This window comes from Bacillus rossius, chromosome 2 (assembly GCF_032445375.1).
Source record: "Bacillus rossius redtenbacheri isolate Brsri chromosome 2, Brsri_v3, whole genome shotgun sequence".
Classification (NCBI taxonomy): domain Eukaryota; kingdom Metazoa; phylum Arthropoda; class Insecta; order Phasmatodea; family Bacillidae; genus Bacillus; species Bacillus rossius.
In genome coordinates this window covers 102,150,241-102,167,653 of record NC_086331.1, presented here as the reverse complement: position 1 = coordinate 102,167,653, position 17,413 = coordinate 102,150,241, and the positions used below count along the sequence as shown (strand labels likewise).

Below are 17,413 nucleotides of genomic sequence, written 5' to 3'. Positions count from 1 at the left end.
AGGGAATAGGTAGTTCGATTCCAAGATGGCAGCAATGATGTCAGAATCTAAAAAGTGGCTGTGACATCAGATCCAAGATGGTGACTTAGGTCAAAGGCCAAGGTCAAGGTCAAAGTTCAATGTTGAGGTCAAAGTTCAATGTTGAGGTCAAAGTTCAATGTTGAGGTCAAAGTTCAATGTCGAGGTCAAAGTTCAAGGTCAATGTCAATTGTCAAGGTCAAGATCAAGATCAAAGGTCAACTTCAACGGTCAAGGTATTGATCTCAACGACATTGGGCGGCATGCTTTTAGGAGTCTTAAGCCGCTTTTAGGAAGATTCAAGCTGTTGACATTTTTGAATATTATAACGAGAAATTTTCCTTAAAAAAGGAAATTTTCCTTCGAAATAGGGAAATTCTTAAGAATTTTGAGTTTTTTAAAGGAATTTTGAAGGTCAAGGTCATTCAAGATGGCCGCCGTGACGTCAGAGCGGTCGGTCGGTCATTGACCCCATCCTTAATCCTAGCATCGTCACCAGCGCCAGTACCGGCCAAATACATACCACTCCTATCGACCAAGCCTTGCGACATTGCAAGGGAGTTTCTTGGCAATCACACGCGACACAACACTGAACCTCTTCTCAGAATGTCTTGGACCACACGCTCGCGGCGTTACTATTGGAACGAACCACAGTTTGTCAATGTTGACTTGTGCGGGCCAAAGCCGGGTCTAGTGATGTATGTGTGAACTCCTCCCCTCAGATTTATTCGGTGGGTGGGGACCCTCGCTGACCCCCTCCCCCTCCCCCAGCTAAACCCTTTAGTAGGGCAGCACTACCGACCGCCTGGCTGCCTTCCGTATCGATCCGGCCGGCGAGGCGGCATCCAACGACCAGGGGGAGGGGGCACAGTTTTGGGGCGCGCTCGCCAGTCGCCTGGTCTGCGGGGCTGGTCCCGGTCGCTGCCCGCGAGTCGGCAGTTCGAGTCCCGCGGCGCCCCGGTGAGTCACCCGCCGCCATCTTGTCGACCGCGCGCCTCGCCGCCCGGCGCCAGCCTGCGTCCTCCTGCGTGCCTCCGCGGTCGCAAAAAAAAAAAAAAAAACGTTGCTTGTGCCACGCTACCAACAGTAGGCGCAGAAACTGCTCTTTGATGTTTGATGTATCGCTGTGATACTTCCGGTGAATCGATGTAGGCTACACTAGTTGTGGCAATATTGAAATTTGAGCGATATTCTGTTCTTTTTCTCACAAGTATTTTAAAAGTGAAGTACGATTTAACTAAATTCCCTATATTTATATTATTTGCTCATTGATCAACCTTACTTTCATTCCTTTTCGCAAAACATACAATAGGATAACCTATGCACAAAATATAGACCTACTGTTTTCTATGTATACCTAAATATTTTAGGTTAATGATATGTAAGTTGTGATGCTTTACAATTTGTTTATTTGTGCACTAACTAAATATTTAAGCGTCCATTTAATTGTAGCTTTGAACGAGTCATCTGTATATAAATAGATGTGATGTCCTCCAACTCCTGATTAAGAGTCACGTGTTTCCGCGGCTGTATTGCGCGCACGAGGTCAAAGTGTGAGGGCGTTAAGGACGACAATGGCTGGTACATCAAGCGCTGCATCGTTTCTACATGCAATTCATTCAACTGGCTTACATTCTTGACTATTAGCCTCTGTTGGTCTCTTAGCGGTAGCCCTAAGTCTTATCGCATGCTGTATATCCCTATATTCTTTTAGAAATTTTAACTTAAATTAAATACATTAGAATTAAATCCATAAAATGAAAATAACAAACAGACTTAGAGAGTTCATTTTTTGCTTTCGAATTTTATTAGTTTTGGGACACTCTTCGATATCTTAAACAGTTTTAAGGAAAATCTTCTTATAAACTGATACACTAGATTTGACAGTCAGGTACGTAAACTTGTTAGCTGAAATTCGTGTACGCGCGGCATGGCAACACCGGATTGGAATCGAGTTCACGCCCCCAGCCACTGAAAGGTTTTTGTGGCAAAATAGACGTTGATATCTGCAGTGTTGCCACACATTCTGAGTATGTAATATATATATATATATATATATATATATGACATTTACTCGAGCAAAGTACTGGTCAAAAACAAGAGTGTTGTTACAAAATCTATTACATAAATTAATGCGGTATAAATATGTTAATTTAAGTAGCTTGAATGAGAGAAGATTTTTATGGAAGGGAAACATGAAATATCGGTACAAAACAAATTCAAAGAATTTTAGATTTTGAAACGTGATGTTATAGAGGAATGCTGAAAATCCAACGAGTAGATAAAGCAACGAAGGAAAATGTCCTGGAATGTGTAACATGGCGATGTTTGACGAGAAGGAGAGAAAGAATTGTTTGACATGTTTCTGAAACTTAGTTACTAAGGGTATAGTTGAGAGTGAATTTTGCACCCATGCGTAAACAGGTGTTTAAGAAGTAGATCAAAACAGGCGTAGGATGAGCTCATCATAAGGTGATGAAACAAAAAGCGTAGGATAGATCCTTGATGAAAAACAACAAACAGTTAGGAGGCCGACAGCTTTGACAACTGGTCTACTGCGGAAAATAAAAAGACTTTGCGCATCGTATGCATTTTTGTTCATACACCAAATAATGTATTGTTTACAATGAAATTATTTAGAAAATTGCTACAAGTAAACAAATTTTGTGCATGTTATAATACATTTATGTAAGATATGCTAAACGCATGCTGTTAACTCAACACTTGCTCGTTCAGATAAATGAGATGTTTGTCTCCCCCCCCCCCCTTTTACATTCCACATGATTGTACTGCAAAATCTACACTGTTATGTTCCAAGAGATATTATCAATGGCAACTGTCGCTGAACCGAGCCATGTGATGCAAATGTTAAACAATTTTCCAGCATCCGGGTTCAAATATCGGGCCATACACCCTGAGGTTGGTATTCCACGGTTTTTTAAAATCAGTCCAGTCTTACTGTAGGCCATGGTTGATAATTCTTAAGTTTCCCTTACTTGTAATGCACGTGTCCGATCGAATTGGTCTGTTGGAACTTTCACTTACTTTATTGTACGAACACACTCTGGTGACGTCGAATCATGTTCCTTGCGAAAATATAATTCCTATACATCTTCTGCTTCGCTTCGGTACGCAGCAGCCAGTTCACGGGTCATTTGATGCGGATAAATCTCAGGAGAAATGAACTTTCTTTTGTCATCCGACCAATTTCATTTTAAGGTGATATGGCCTTTTCGAACAGACTAATTCATTTATAGTTGTCCGCGTCAGCAAGACGTAAAATCTACAAAAAAATTAGACTATCTTTATTAACAGAATTTTTTTGAAAAATTATTATTATTTTTTCATACAGTGTATCAATCTTTCTTATTTACAATCAAATTTCTTCCGATACATAATAGAAAAGCCTACCACTACATCATTTGCAACGGATTCCTGTATGTATTGTCCACTTGCAGGCCAGATTATTCCACCTCCTGGTTATTAACACAAGAATGAATCCCCATACGGCGATATCGAACCCGTAATTATTTTTGCAAGTGGGGAAACTTGGCTGGCGATTCCGTGAGCCAGCGATAAATTTCGGGCTCTCTCGTTTCCCAAAGCAACGCATCCCGTTAGAACTAGATCCGTCGGTTTCGCCATTACGTCGAACCCTACATTGTTTATCCACTCGTGGCTAGGTCTTGTTTGATCCGACACCGATCGTTATTTGAATGGGTCGAATTGTGTGTTTAGGTTTGGCTGTTTGGGGCGTGCGAATCCTAGCGTCGCGTATCAGCGCTACAGGCTATGTAGCTGGGAACTACAGGCCTGACTGATTCCATGTTTTTCTGTTGCTCCGGCAACACAACACATTTAAATACTTTTACGTAATTTCTGGGGTTCAACTTAAGTAATTTAATGCAGGGGTTTGATAATCTACTAAAATATAACTTTCAATATTTAATCCACATCGAGTGGTACAAATAAAATTACTAAAAGCTTGCTCTTCCCGCTCCATAAATTGTAACAAATCCCCAAAACATTTAGGCCCTAAATTTACGGACCAAACACAGCTTGAATGTGACATTCTGGTTGTGGCAAGACATGTATCTGTGAGCTGAAAATTATATACTGTCTATCCAGATTCAATCTCCTGCTTTTATAACTAGTGGGTTTTGTAACATTTCACGCTGAAATAACTTATATAAATAACGTAAAAAAAAACTTTGTGAAACTGTTTCTTTGCGTTGCCTTAGGTGCGCCGGAGAAAGCCTTCTTGTGAAAACATTTTCGAGATTTCTTCATGCAAGAATTTGCGTGTTAAGGTCACATTACAGAAAATTACGAGAAGTTTTACAAATAGAAAACTTCCAGCCGGAGTTAATAACAAGCAAAGTAACTCGACAAGAGAGAGCTTGCGGTGTGGGTTGACAAAATCACATAATGGAAAGCCCGTTGAAAAGAAGCTTTATTTCAGCAAATTTCTTACGAGAAAAACAAATAATTGGTTCCGACTCACTTTTTCATGTTTGATTAGAGACCGAAGAGGAATCTTTTTGAAGTTAACAACAATCACTGCGCTCACTTACCTCTCCTCAAAAAATGTTTTCAAAGGGTATGAAATTTGATTGTTCCAGTTAGTGTGACGTGAGTTGGTCCCAAACAGGATGAAAGCCTGTGAGATTTGCATGCGTGTGTGTTGTGTAGATCCTTGAACTGTTATGTACATGTAGTTTTGAAAATGGTTGGATGTAAATCAATAGGTCAAAAATGATCTCTATCAACAAAGTTTAAAAGTATTTACTTCTAAATAATAAAATAGAACAGATATGTGTGAGGCCTGTTCTATTCAACTTAAGTTACATGTGACTACAACAGCCAAGACACTTGAAGTAGTTTTTTTTCATGAATGTTAGATTGTGCTTACTCTATTTTATGTGACGAAGTTTCACTGATTTTTAGTTGGTAAAACATAATATAATCTAAAAATATGTAGTAACAATTAAAGCTTGTGTTAAATATAGGTTTTAGTTTTCCACAAAGCACTAAGAAAAGCCAATTAAAAAAATTCAAACTGAAAGTTGATTGTTATGAATAAATTAAAAGTTCACAAATGTAACGATTTTTAAAACTAAGCCTATATCACCATTTGAATGAAATTATAAATGAGTTTGTGTATATGTGTGTGCAATATAGGATATGAATGTATGTATGTATGTATGTATGTATGTATGTATGCACTGTATGTGTGTGGATGAGTGGTATTTTCCGTGGTGTTTTCTACGTAAAAATTGTGATTTGAATCCTTAAAAAATAATAAAATATTAAGTTCTGAGTTTTCAGTGGAATAGATATTTAGAGATCATCTATGGAAATATTTTAAACAGTGGACTCTCGAAATTTTAGAACCCAATCCCGTATCTATAGAACACAATAACCGATATGTACAAAATATTTTTATGAATATATTGGAATGTAGAAACAGATTACATCAGACCTTAAGATTTATTATGTATCAGCCTAATTCAGAATTGCTTTACAAGATATTTTAATTAATAATTTTTCCAAGAAACATCACTATTTATTCGCAAATATATTTCACGCGATAAAAATTAGCTTCAGGCATTTTCGGAAAACAAATTTTGAGCTTTTTCATATTCGTATCTCAAAAACTTCCAAGTCAGTATTTAAAAACCACCAAACTATCATGCATTGATTTTTTCACAACTTTTCAACATAATAAAATTATATAATCAATTCTTTTATGTCCCATATTTGCTCGCAGAACTTTAAGAAATGACTTACTGCCACGTTACTTCACCTTAAACGGAGAAATCTGTATTTTCCAGATCCTCTCGGTTTTCTTTACACTGCCAGTACCTACACATTATGACCAAAATAAGTTATCACATCGTTCCAGCCAGGCTGAGGTGAGTATAATTGATTATTGGAAGTTGATAAGACTTCACCAGCCTGGCAGTAATCCAAGAAAAATCTCGTAGTTCAGTTATTTTTATTAAACAATGAAACTAGTGTCGACTAGGGACTAACTAATCCATCAGTAATATTCAGATGCTACATATTTTTGACGCGATGAAAAAGCAACGATGTTATTTACAGATACTTTGCCCATCCCCCAAAAACGTACCTTTTAAAATTTCTTCCTGGATGACCACTTTCAAATATTTACATTACAATACATTCAATATCTATATTCAGTAGCACACGAAATATCACGTTTTAAAACAATACAAATACAAGTTAAGGTATACAAATGAAATAAATTTAAGTTCATATTGAAAACACGCAAAATACATAAGCACCTATTTTTCTCTGAAGGAGTTAAGGTGCAGCCTTCTCTTGCTACTGGTGTAGGTTCTTCATTGGCCATCAATTAATTGAGCTCTAGACTTCTAACGATGTTTCCTTACAACTCCCTGGTTTGACTGTTTCCTTGGTGAGACGGTAGACTACGCTATGGCCTGGGAATGTACTATTAGGCCGCTGGGGGTTATGTCATTTATTGCTTCTAAGAGGTTACTAACTTTGTGTTGCCCACTTAAAACACTCCTATTATGGTATCAAGACAACATCCCAGCCTAAGAAATTCCCATAAAGCATTCATCTTCAGTGTCAATGTAAACACCGTGTTCTAAGTTGATGCCATCTTACTTTAGCAGTAAATTATTTTTTCTTTTGACTAGCATTGTTTCTTCTATCACTAGTCGATAGAAATTGTTCTGTAGTTTGATCCGAGGGTTGCTGGTTCGGCCCCTCATGTAGTTGCTCCTGTATCGACGTCCATCTGGTAGAAAGTGTGGTTCACTCTTTCTTTCACCAGAATTGCATTAATCAATTTTTGATGGACCGTATGTGCATTGCAGTAAGTCAAAGCCATTTCTCCTACAATTATTGATATTTGCTTCTATAGACTGCCAGTGATAAGTTTCTAGAAGGTTTGTTGTTCTAACCTCTGTAACGTGCCGCTGTGATCAATATGAAATTTCGTCTAAAGAACAAATACAGATTGGCCGTGGAAGCGCCAGGCAGAAACAGTACTAAACACATTACCCATAGGGGCACAGCGCACGCAAAACAAAATTTATGATTAACCTCCTTAAAACTTGGTAAGGTTATGTGGATCGTGATCAAGGATAAGAAAATAATAAGATCTGGTTTGGTTTACATTGGCATTTACTTAATGATTTCGTTGCTGTTATTTCTACTTTACAAACCTTATTCCACTGAAGATAACCCATGGCATTACAGCCGAAACAAAATACCAAGAAAATTGTTGACCTTATTTGCTATACTTAATACATTAAATCTTGTTAAACAATAAACCAAATGGGAGGCCCCGGGGCGAGATATTATAATAAGTAACAATGGTTATATTTGACTGAATCAAAGGTCATTTGGTTTCTTAACTTTACAGGCCATTGAATATTTAGCGCGCAGGCTCTTCATAAGACAAATTATAAAAAAAATTACATTTACTCGTTAAATGAATAAAAGTGTCCTGAAACTGGTTGTTCAGAATTATAAATTATTTTGTGGTTTTTCCACTCAGGGAAAAATATGTTGAAAGCTGGAACTCTTGAGAATTTCTCCGATTGCAGGAGGCGATGAATTTCGGTGAACTAACTCATGAACTACATGGGAGTTGAATTTGGAGCAGAATCTCTCATCCTAGTTCTTGATCCCCGCCTGCAACCAGTATTCCCATCAAATTAGGTTGGTTAACAGGCGGCTGATGTTGGGCGAAGTTAAGCCCACGAGAACAGGAAAAGAAAAGTGTGTGTGGGGCGACGTAATAACTTACCTAAGCTGCGGGGTGGAGTAGATCAGGTCGGTCCCTGGAGATGGCCAGGTGATGCGCGACGCGGAAGATTGCTGTCGCCATGAAGAATAATAAGTAAAGACAAAAAACTATTTCAAAAAATAAACTATCTCGGGCAGCAAAAAAAAAATTAAAAATTGAGTGCTAAGGCACATGGCCTTGTCGATAACCAACTACATGCTTTAGAGAAAGCCGTTCACGACTTTTCAGAAGCGCGTTGTCTCGGGCTGCGAAGAGAGATCCGCCCTTACCGCGTGCTGCCTGCCGAATCTTTTTGAAATGGCGTCGGGGCGCCTAATTAAAGTAAGCAACTGCCCCCAGCCAAAGAAGGGGGTGGTGGTGATTGCCCGAAGGTGTCCGGAGATGCCCGAAGGGGCGAAGCAGACTGCAACCTGTTCGCTGCGCTCTCACGCGAGTCGTAGGCGAACTAAAATCGCAATCGCACTGCGACTGCTGCCAAGGTCGATTGTGACAAGCTGTCTCTTATGGGAGGGATGAGTATTGCACTCTGGTGGCCAAGACGAGAACCTGTCTGGAGGGTTACAGAAACGTCCGCTAGAGTGCAGTGGGCGCGCTCGCGACCAGCGCTCAGAGCAAGGTTAGGGATTTTTCCCGCCGCTAGACTTCGCTGAGGGCTCCGTTTGACAAGTGGGAATGTCCTCGGGGAGGCAATGTCCCCGCCTGGGTTCACTGGGGGTCGATGCTCCGGGTTGTACTTCCCGTGAAGCCACCGGTGGGTGATGAGGGAAGGGGGGTTTAAATTTGCTAAGTCGCCTGGGAAAGGCGTCATGTGGACTGTCTCGAGGCGTCGCCGCTGGCTGTAACTTGGTCCAGAGGCGTGCTTGCAAAACCCTTACGTATGCTTGCCTCCGAGAAATGAAAGTTGCTAGCAGTGGGGTTGGGGTAGCGTTCGCTAACGCGAAAGTCGTTCCGTTACATAGGGAAGGCGTGACGCGAACCGCGGCCGGGATGCTGCGATCGCAAATCGTCAGCAAACAGTATCTGTTTGAAGCCTGCGAACAAGCGCAGGTGCACTGGGTTGCACAAGATTACGTCGGAGTGTACAGTAATGGAAACAAAATTTAATAAAATAAAAATTACAAATTTATTATTTGGTTTTCTTCTTTAAAAATTAAAAATTAAATTTAAATTCGTACATTTGTGCCTGAAAGTGGCACTGAAACGGCACATACTTCCCCCCTGAAAGACGGAGTCAGGGTGGCCAACTTGAGCCACCAAAAACCTAAGTGACTTACCCTGTACCAGGATATACTGTAGTAAACTACTTACAATCTATAAGAATTCTTACACGTTTAAATAGAGCTAAAACTTACAGATAACTTATTGAATAAGTGGCGCCACTTAAAACTAGACATCTTAATTGAATACTCCTTAACTTAAACATCTTATAAACTAGTACCATGGTTTTTTATATTACTTAAATTATGACCTAGGGTTTTTGATAACAACACTGTGTGTTGAGTTTGGCATGCCGAAGAATTGGCGCTGTTCCTTGCAGAAGGAAAACAGTGAAGAGTGCCCTTACTTTAGGTTCGGGTGTACTTTCTTCAGCTGAGATATGTGCGCGCGCGCGCGATATTCGTCGGAGGTGGGGTCGGCTAAAGCGACCGTGACTGGCGTGAGGTATCGTTGTATCTGCCAGGGGCCATTCCAACGATACGAAAGCTTGGCTGATCTCTTGTCGATCGCCTTGCTGAGTGTGTGTGCTCTGCACAACACTAAATCGCCTACTCTGTAGGGATTGGGATAACGTCTTTTGTTGTATTGTTGCCTGCTTGCCTCGTGGGCCAAGTTCAGGTTTTTACGAGCTCTACTCCAGACTTCCTTAATGTTCCTGGGGTCGTCTGGTTGTAACTCTTTTAACGTCCATTAATTAGAGAGTGGGGTGTTGGGCTGGTATGTAAACATGAGTTCAAACGGTGTTGTTTTGTGACTTTCATGTCTGGCGGAATTGAAAGCCATTTGCAACCACACGAGATTGGAATCCCACCTATCCTGCGAGTTCGCATGGAATGCTATTAAGGCAGACCGGAGGTTTCGGTTGAAACGCTCCGCATGTGAAGGCTGGGGGTAGTAGGGAGTCGTGGTCACATGCTGAATCCCGTGTGAAAAGCACATGTTTTTGAAAATTGTCGATTTGAAGTTTGTGGCGTTATCGGAAACAATGATGGAAGGTACCCCGGATATTTTAAAAATATAATTTTGGAGGGCTCGAATGGTGATTTCGGCCGTGGCTCTTCTAACAGGGATTAGCCACACAAATTTTGAGAATGCATCTACGCATACTAGAAGCATCGAATTTCCGTCTTTTGACCTTGGGAAGGGTCCCACAAAATCAATGAAAAGTTTTTGCATGGGCCTTTCGGCCACATCGGAACTCAAAAATCCGAATTGTGTTTTCTCGGCAGGTTTGCTCAAATTGCACAACTTGCATAATTTGACCCTCTGGGTTATGTCTTTATGCATTCCGTCCCAGATGAAATGCTTGCGGATGTTTTCAATAGTTTTGAAAATGCCTAAATGTGCGCCTAAAGGTGATGAGTGATAATATTGAAAAATCATGTCCCTGAGATTTTGAGGTAAGGCTATTTTAAAATTCTTACATTGCTGAGTTCTTCGATAAAGAATTCCCTTAGATAGTTTGTGGTATTTTGGGGGTGAACCTGAGTTTATTTGCGCAATTATGTCAGACAGTTGCGGGTCCGAATTTTGGTGGGATCGTAAATCCGAAAAGGCTAGCGGAAAATTTGTGAGCAATGCGTGGCAGGCAATGGGAATTTCTTCCTGAATATAGGAATTGGAAGGTGACTCGAACATTCGAGAAAGGGTGTCGGCCACGATGTTTTGTGAACCTTTAATATGTTGAATTTTAAATTTAAGAGAAGCAATCTTGACAATCCAGCGTCCTAATTTACCTAATTGCTTGGGGTGAGCCAAAAGCCAAGCAAGGGCCTGATTATCGGTTTCCAGCAGAAATTCTTTATGTTCCAAATATGGCCGGAACTTGTCTATGCCGAAAACTACAGCAAGGCACTCGAGTTCATACACCGAAGAGGCTTTTCTCTCTTGGTGCGTTAAGGTGCGGGAGGCGAAAGCTATAGGCTGCCTACAACCATCAAACTCTTGTGAGAGAACTGCGCCTATGGCTACGCTGGAGGCGTCGGTCTGAAGAATGAACGGCTTACTGAAATCTGCCATTCGGAGCACTGGAGGGCTAATTATGGCTTGTTTGAGGAAAGAAAATGCTTTGTCTTGTTCTGAACCCCAATTGAAGACTGAATTTTTCTTACGTAGAGCATTCAATGGTGCTGCATGCTCAGCAAAATTAGGTATGAATTTAGAATTAAAATTTGTCATGCCGATAAATCTGGCGATGCCTTTAGCATCATTAGGGGGCTGAAAATCCTTGATCGCCTGTGTTCGGCTTGGGTCTATGGTTACTCCCCTATTAGATATTAGATGTCCTAAGAAAGAAATTTCTTGTACCGCAAATTTTACCTTTTTGGTATTGACCGTTAGGCCGGCATGGCGTAGTCGTTTAAGGACTTCATGCAAATGAGCGAGGTGCTCTTCAAAAGTTTCTGAATAAACGACAACGTCGTCCAAATAATTGAAAACGGACTTGAATTTTAGATCGCCGAAAATTTGATCTAGAAGCCGTGTTAACACTTGCGCGCCAGTGGCTAGACCAAATGGTACTACTTTGTATTGGTAGAGATTCCATGGCACGCAGAATCCGGTGACGTGTTTTGACTCTGGGGTTAGTGGTATTTGGTGGTAAGCCGAATTAAGGTCAAACACACTGAAAAATTTGGCTTTACTGAACCAGTGACATGCTGAATTTAGATCTGGTAATGGCGTCATTTCTACTTCAATTTGTTGGTTCACCTTACGAAAGTCAACAACGACGCGGTGACCTTGACCTTGATCCTTAGGTACCAAGAAGGCTGGGGAAGCGTAATTTGAGGCTGAAGGCTCAATGACATCATTTTCTAAGAGTTTTTGTATGTGTTCACGCATTACCTGCATTTTTAATCCTAACAGAGGGTACGGATGACACCGAACTGGGGTTTTGTCCAAAAGTTTTATTTCATATTGAGTTAAGTGAGTGCGTCCTAATTTCTCACTTAAAACGTCTGAAAAACTGTGACACAAATTTTCTATTTCTTTTCTTTGTCCGTGACTGAGATGGGCAAGTGAAACGTTGTTTTCCCCGTTCGAAACTGACTGGAGGGTGTTGACATGAGTCTGACTCTGCGTGTCGGGGGATACAAAGGAAATTAAAATTTGCTTATTAAATTGGAAATGAAATTTACGTGCTTGTAAATCAATTATCATGCCAGTTTTTGCAATAAAATCAGAACCAAATATTAAATCAGTGGCCAAATCATCAGCTATCAAAAATGGAAAAGTCCACGAAAACAAATCAATTTTAATTTTAACAATAACTGCAAACTTTACTTTCAAAGGCTTATCAGCCGCTGTGAAACACTGTATATCTATGGGCTGTGTTTTGTGAATGATATTATCTTGTTGTAATTTTCTGAAGAACTTGCCCGACACGAACGAGCGCACTGATCCCGTGTCAATTAGTCCTGGGATTTCTTGTTTTCCTACGGTTGTGTTGGCATAGGGTAGAACTGTCGGTAGATTAGCTAAAATATTATGACACGTTCTTTTGTCCGTGGTTCGCGGACAATTACATCTTTTGCACATAGGCCTAACAGTGTTGCAATGTTCCATTTGATTGACTTGACGAGCTTTGTTTTTCTTAGCTCGCCTTTGTTTTTGTTTTCTTAGTTTATTTTTTTCTCTGTGTGGGGAAGCTGTGTTTTGTTGAAGTTTTTGGTCGAATTTTGCATTAGGGCCGGTGTGAAGGGAAAAATTTCTAACTGTTGTTTGGGCGGCTGGCTCAGAAAGAATTTTTTCTGGCCAGCGATTTACACGTTTTTTGAGTCTCGCGAATTTTGATAGTTTGGGCGATAGTTTTTTGCGCGACACTGTTCAATGTAGTGCCCGGGTTTTTTGCAGTACCTGCAGACAGGTATCCGTGCATCTTTATTTTGAGGCTTAGCGACTTGTTCATTGCTGTTTTTTTGTTGCGAATTTTTGTTATAATACTGCTGTTTATTTTCTGTTATTCTGGTATTGTTGTGGGCGTAGACATTAGCTTCTCGATTTCGCTGGTGGTCTGCGTATTCTACATTTGTGTTGGAGATGCACAAGCGATCAAGCTCGGCAAAATTTTGTGGTCGGGCCTGAAAAACTGCCCGCGATCTTTCTTGAGGGTTAATTCCATCAAGTATGTTAGAGACTATCTCACTCTCAGACACTCGCAACCGAAGAATTTGAGCGGCTAGTTTGATGTCTGCTATGTAATTAGGTAAGGCTTCATTTCTTTGTTGTAGCCTGTTGTACCATTCCAACCTGATGTTGGTCATCAAACGGGCTGGAATAAAATAATTTAGTATATCTTCGTGAAATTGATCAAATGAATAATTTTGTTCAATCGCGAGCGTAACTCGCTCGCTCAAGGTGGTTGTGTGAAGGGGAAAATGATTTCCAGCAGTTCCCTGTCAGGAAGATTAGCCTTTTGTTTGACCCTAAATAAATGTTTGAGAAACTCGATTAGATTTTTGGGTTCCAATCCTGTGGTTTCCTTAAAATTAGCTAAGAGCCTTTCCACGGGATGTGGAATCTTAGCATACAAATTTCCTCCAACTGCTTGGTTTGAGTTTGAGAATACAGGTACCAGGTTCGGTGCTGGATTAGGGGGTGGAGGTGGAGCTGGTTGAGGTTGTGTATGATTTTGAGTCTGATATACCTGCGGGGCCAATGGCAGGTATGAGGTGGCGGGGCTGATGTATGGCAGTTGTGACTCTACTCGGTCACCGGGTGGCACGGATAAGTTATGTGGCAAAGTTACTGCCAGGTCGGAAGTGAAATTTAGCAGCGGCGAAGCTGACCTTCCAATGGCCGAGGAGATGGGGTGGGTTTCCGGGGAGGTTTGAAGGGATGAAAAGGTGGACCTGAATTGCCGATAGGGGTTGAAAATGGCGGGTGAGGTGGAGGGGAGGTATATGAGTTTGGGGCGATGGAAAGGGTGAGCTGCGAACGATTGGCTGGGATGGGCGTAGGTGACCTTGGTACTCTGGTGATCACCAGTCGCCATGACACTCGCGGAGGAAAACTGCTCGTTAATGGCTGTTGTGGTGATGACAGGAAATGTCCCACGGCGTGGTGTTACTGGTGGAGATGGAGGGGAGGAGGGTAAAGGAGGGGGTGTAGGGACTGGGCTACCTCCGGTTTCCATTTGTTTTGGAGGTTGCAGTACTTGAGTGTGAAACTCTGCTCCTGCAGCTGCAGTTACAGGTTCTAGGGATGTTTGATCAAGTGTGTCCAACTTACTCCGCAGTTTGAAAAATAGGGCAGGGATCTGCTGCCTACATTTGTCAATCTCGGTTTGGTAGATTCCATTTAATTTATTTGCGGCTACTATCTTGAGGTTAGTAAACCTCGTGCCGATATGTGTCAAGCGAGTTAGCGTACGGAGAATGTTGTTTCTGTTTGTTTCCTCTCCGACATAATTGATGTAGCTGTGTATGTCATAGAACTTGCTACAAACACAATTAAACTCACTCAACGGGTCTAGGTTTGTGAGGTGCGTAATGTGTGGTTGTATTTCCTCGGCGCAAGCAGCTCGGAGTCTTTTTCGGAGCGTGGCCACGTCGCCGAGGTCTGATAAGCCTCGAAACTTGAGTTCGTATGTTAACTCGTCACGGAGGAGGTACTCCGGGGTGGGCATGATTGCAATTACTTTTCTGTGAAGTTGGTACAATCTTACAAATACAAAACAAATAAACTAAATTTTTGGTGTGAGTTGTTCAAAACTAACCCACGTAGAACTTAAACTTATTGTTTAAAATTACCTTAAACTCTATACATAAGACACTCTTAAATTAGCTTAGTTTAATAATATCATCAGTACCACAGCAGGTCGGGAAGTATGTGCCCAAAATAATGAAAAATATATTAGTTTAGTCAACATTAATTTGGTACTTCTGCTGCTCGAGAAAAGAAAAGAACAAGGCCACGGCAGGCGGACAGTGGTCTGCGAAGGTCGTGCAGGACGCACAGGGCGGTGAACTGAACTCGACGCGACAACGCGCGCCGTGAGAGATAAGGTGCGGGGGAGGGAGGGGGTGTTGTTTACAACGGTTGAGCACGTCTTAGTGATAAGGCCAACAGCTGTGAGACGAGGCCTGGAGCCCGCCTTGGGCCGCGTGGAGAAGAATACGCGACCGTCGGTCAAAGGGAAAACAAAATTTTAACTTAAATGAATTTAAGAATAAAGAAGGGGGTGCCAGTTTTAGGACTTACAACAATATGTCATACAATCTGAGTCTAAATAAACTCGAAAAACCATTAAGTTATATATTACATTATGTTTCAAATTTAAAATTTAAATTTCTAATTAAAAATTAAAATTATTATTTGGGTATGCATATAAACCAAACCACGTTAAATACTACCAACTTCCAAAATAAAGCTCTATGCTACCAACTTGTAGCAAAGATCAAACCATGCTAACTGCTACCATTTTTGTAAGAAACCATGCTCTGCTACCAATTTGTAACGTGCCGCTGTGATCAATATGAAATTTCGTCTAAAGAACAAATACAGATTGGTCGTGGAAGCGCCAGGCAGAAACAGTACTAAACACATTACCCATAGGGGCACAGCGCACGCACAACAAAATTTATGATTAACCTCCTTAAAACTTGGTAAGGTTATGTGGATCATGATCAAGGATAAGAAAATAATAAGATCTGGTTTGGTTTACATTGGCATTTACTTAATGATTTCGTTGCTGTTATTTCTACTTTACAAACCTTATTCCACAGAAGATAACCCATGGCATTACAGCCGAAACAAAATACCAAGAAAATTGTTGACCTTATTTGCTATACTTAATACATTAAATCTTGTTAAACAATAAACCAAATGGGAGGCCCCGGGGCGAGATATTATAATAAGTAACAATGGTTATATTTGACTGAATCAAAGGTCATTTGGTTTCTTAACTTTACAGGCCATTGAATATTTAGCGCGCAGGCTCTTCATAAGACAAATTATATAAAAAAAAATACACTTACTCGTTAAATGAATAAAAGTGTCCTGAAACTGGTTGTTCAGAATTATAAATTATTTTGTGGTTTTTCCACTCAGGGAAAAATATGTTGAAAGCTGGAACTCTTGAGAAATTCTCCGATTGCAGGAGGCGATGAATTTCGGTGAACTAACTCATGAACTGCATGGGAGTTGAATTTGGAGCAGAATCTCTCATCCTAGTTCTTGATTCCCGCCTGCAACCAGTATTCCCATCAAATTAGGTTGGTTAACAGGCGGCTGATGTTGGGCGAAGTTAAGCCCACGAGAACAGGAAAAGAAAAGTGTGTGTGGGGCGACGTAATAACTTACCTAAGCTGCGGGGTGGAGTAGATCAGGTCGGTCCCTGGAGATGGCCAGGTGATGCGCGATGCGGAAGATTGCTGTCGCCATGAAGAATAATAAGTAAAGACAAAAAACTATTTCAAAAAATAAACTATCTCGGGCAGCAAAAAAAAAATTAAAAATTGAGTGCTAAGGCACATGGCCTTGTCGATAACCAACTACATGCTTTAGAGAAAGCCGTTCACGACTTTTCAGAAGCGCGTTGTCTCGGGCTGCGAAGAGAGATCCGCCCTTACCGCGTGCTGCCTGCCGAATCTTTTTGAAATGGCGTCGGGGCGCCTAATTAAAGTAAGCAACTGCCCCCAGCCAAAGAAGGGGGTGGTGGTGATTGCCCGAAGGTGTCCGGAGATGCCCGAAGGGGCGAAGCAGACTGCAACCTGTTCGCTGCGCTCTCACGCGAGTCGTAGGCGAACTAAAATCGCAATCGCACTGCGACTGCTGCCAAGGTCGATTGTGACAAGCTGTCTCTTATGGGAGGGATGAGTATTGCACTCTGGTGGCCAAGACGAGAACCTGTCTGGAGGGTCACAGAAACGTCCGCTAGAGTGCAGTGGGCGCGCTCGCGACCAGCGCTCAGAGCAAGGTTAGGGATTTTTCCCGCCGCTAGACTTCGCTGAGGGCTCCGTTTGACAAGTGGGAATGTCCTCGGGGAGGCAATGTCCCCGCCTGGGTTCACTGGGGGTCGATGCTCCGGGTTGTACTTCCCGTGAAGCCACCGGTGGGTGATGAGGGAAGGGGGGTTTAAATTTGCTAAGTCGCCTGGGAAAGGCGTCATGTGGACTGTCTCGAGGCGTCGCCGCTGGCTGTAACTTGGTCCAGAGGCGTGCTTGCAAAACCCTTACGTATGCTTGCCTCCGAGAAATTTAAGTTGCTAACAGTGGGGTTGGGGTAGCGTTCGCTAACGCGAAAGTCGTTCCGTTACATAGGGAAGGCGTGACGCGAACCGCGGCCGGGATGCTGCGATCGCAAATCGTCAGCAAACAGTATCTGTTTGAAGCCTGCGAACAAGCGCAGGTGCACTGGGTTGCACAAGAT

At 41.7% G+C, this 17,413-nt stretch overlaps 1 long non-coding RNA gene across 1 annotated transcript in view; it reads left to right on the top strand.

Moving 5' to 3' along the window:
- The first annotated feature begins 907 nt into the window (after positions 1-907).
- Positions 908-17,413, top strand: part of LOC134529525 (uncharacterized) — a 153,074-nt gene continuing 136,568 nt past the window's right edge. The window contains exon 1 of the long non-coding RNA XR_010074620.1: positions 908-978. This is a non-coding gene — a long non-coding RNA (uncharacterized LOC134529525). The remainder of the gene's footprint in view (positions 979-17,413) is intronic.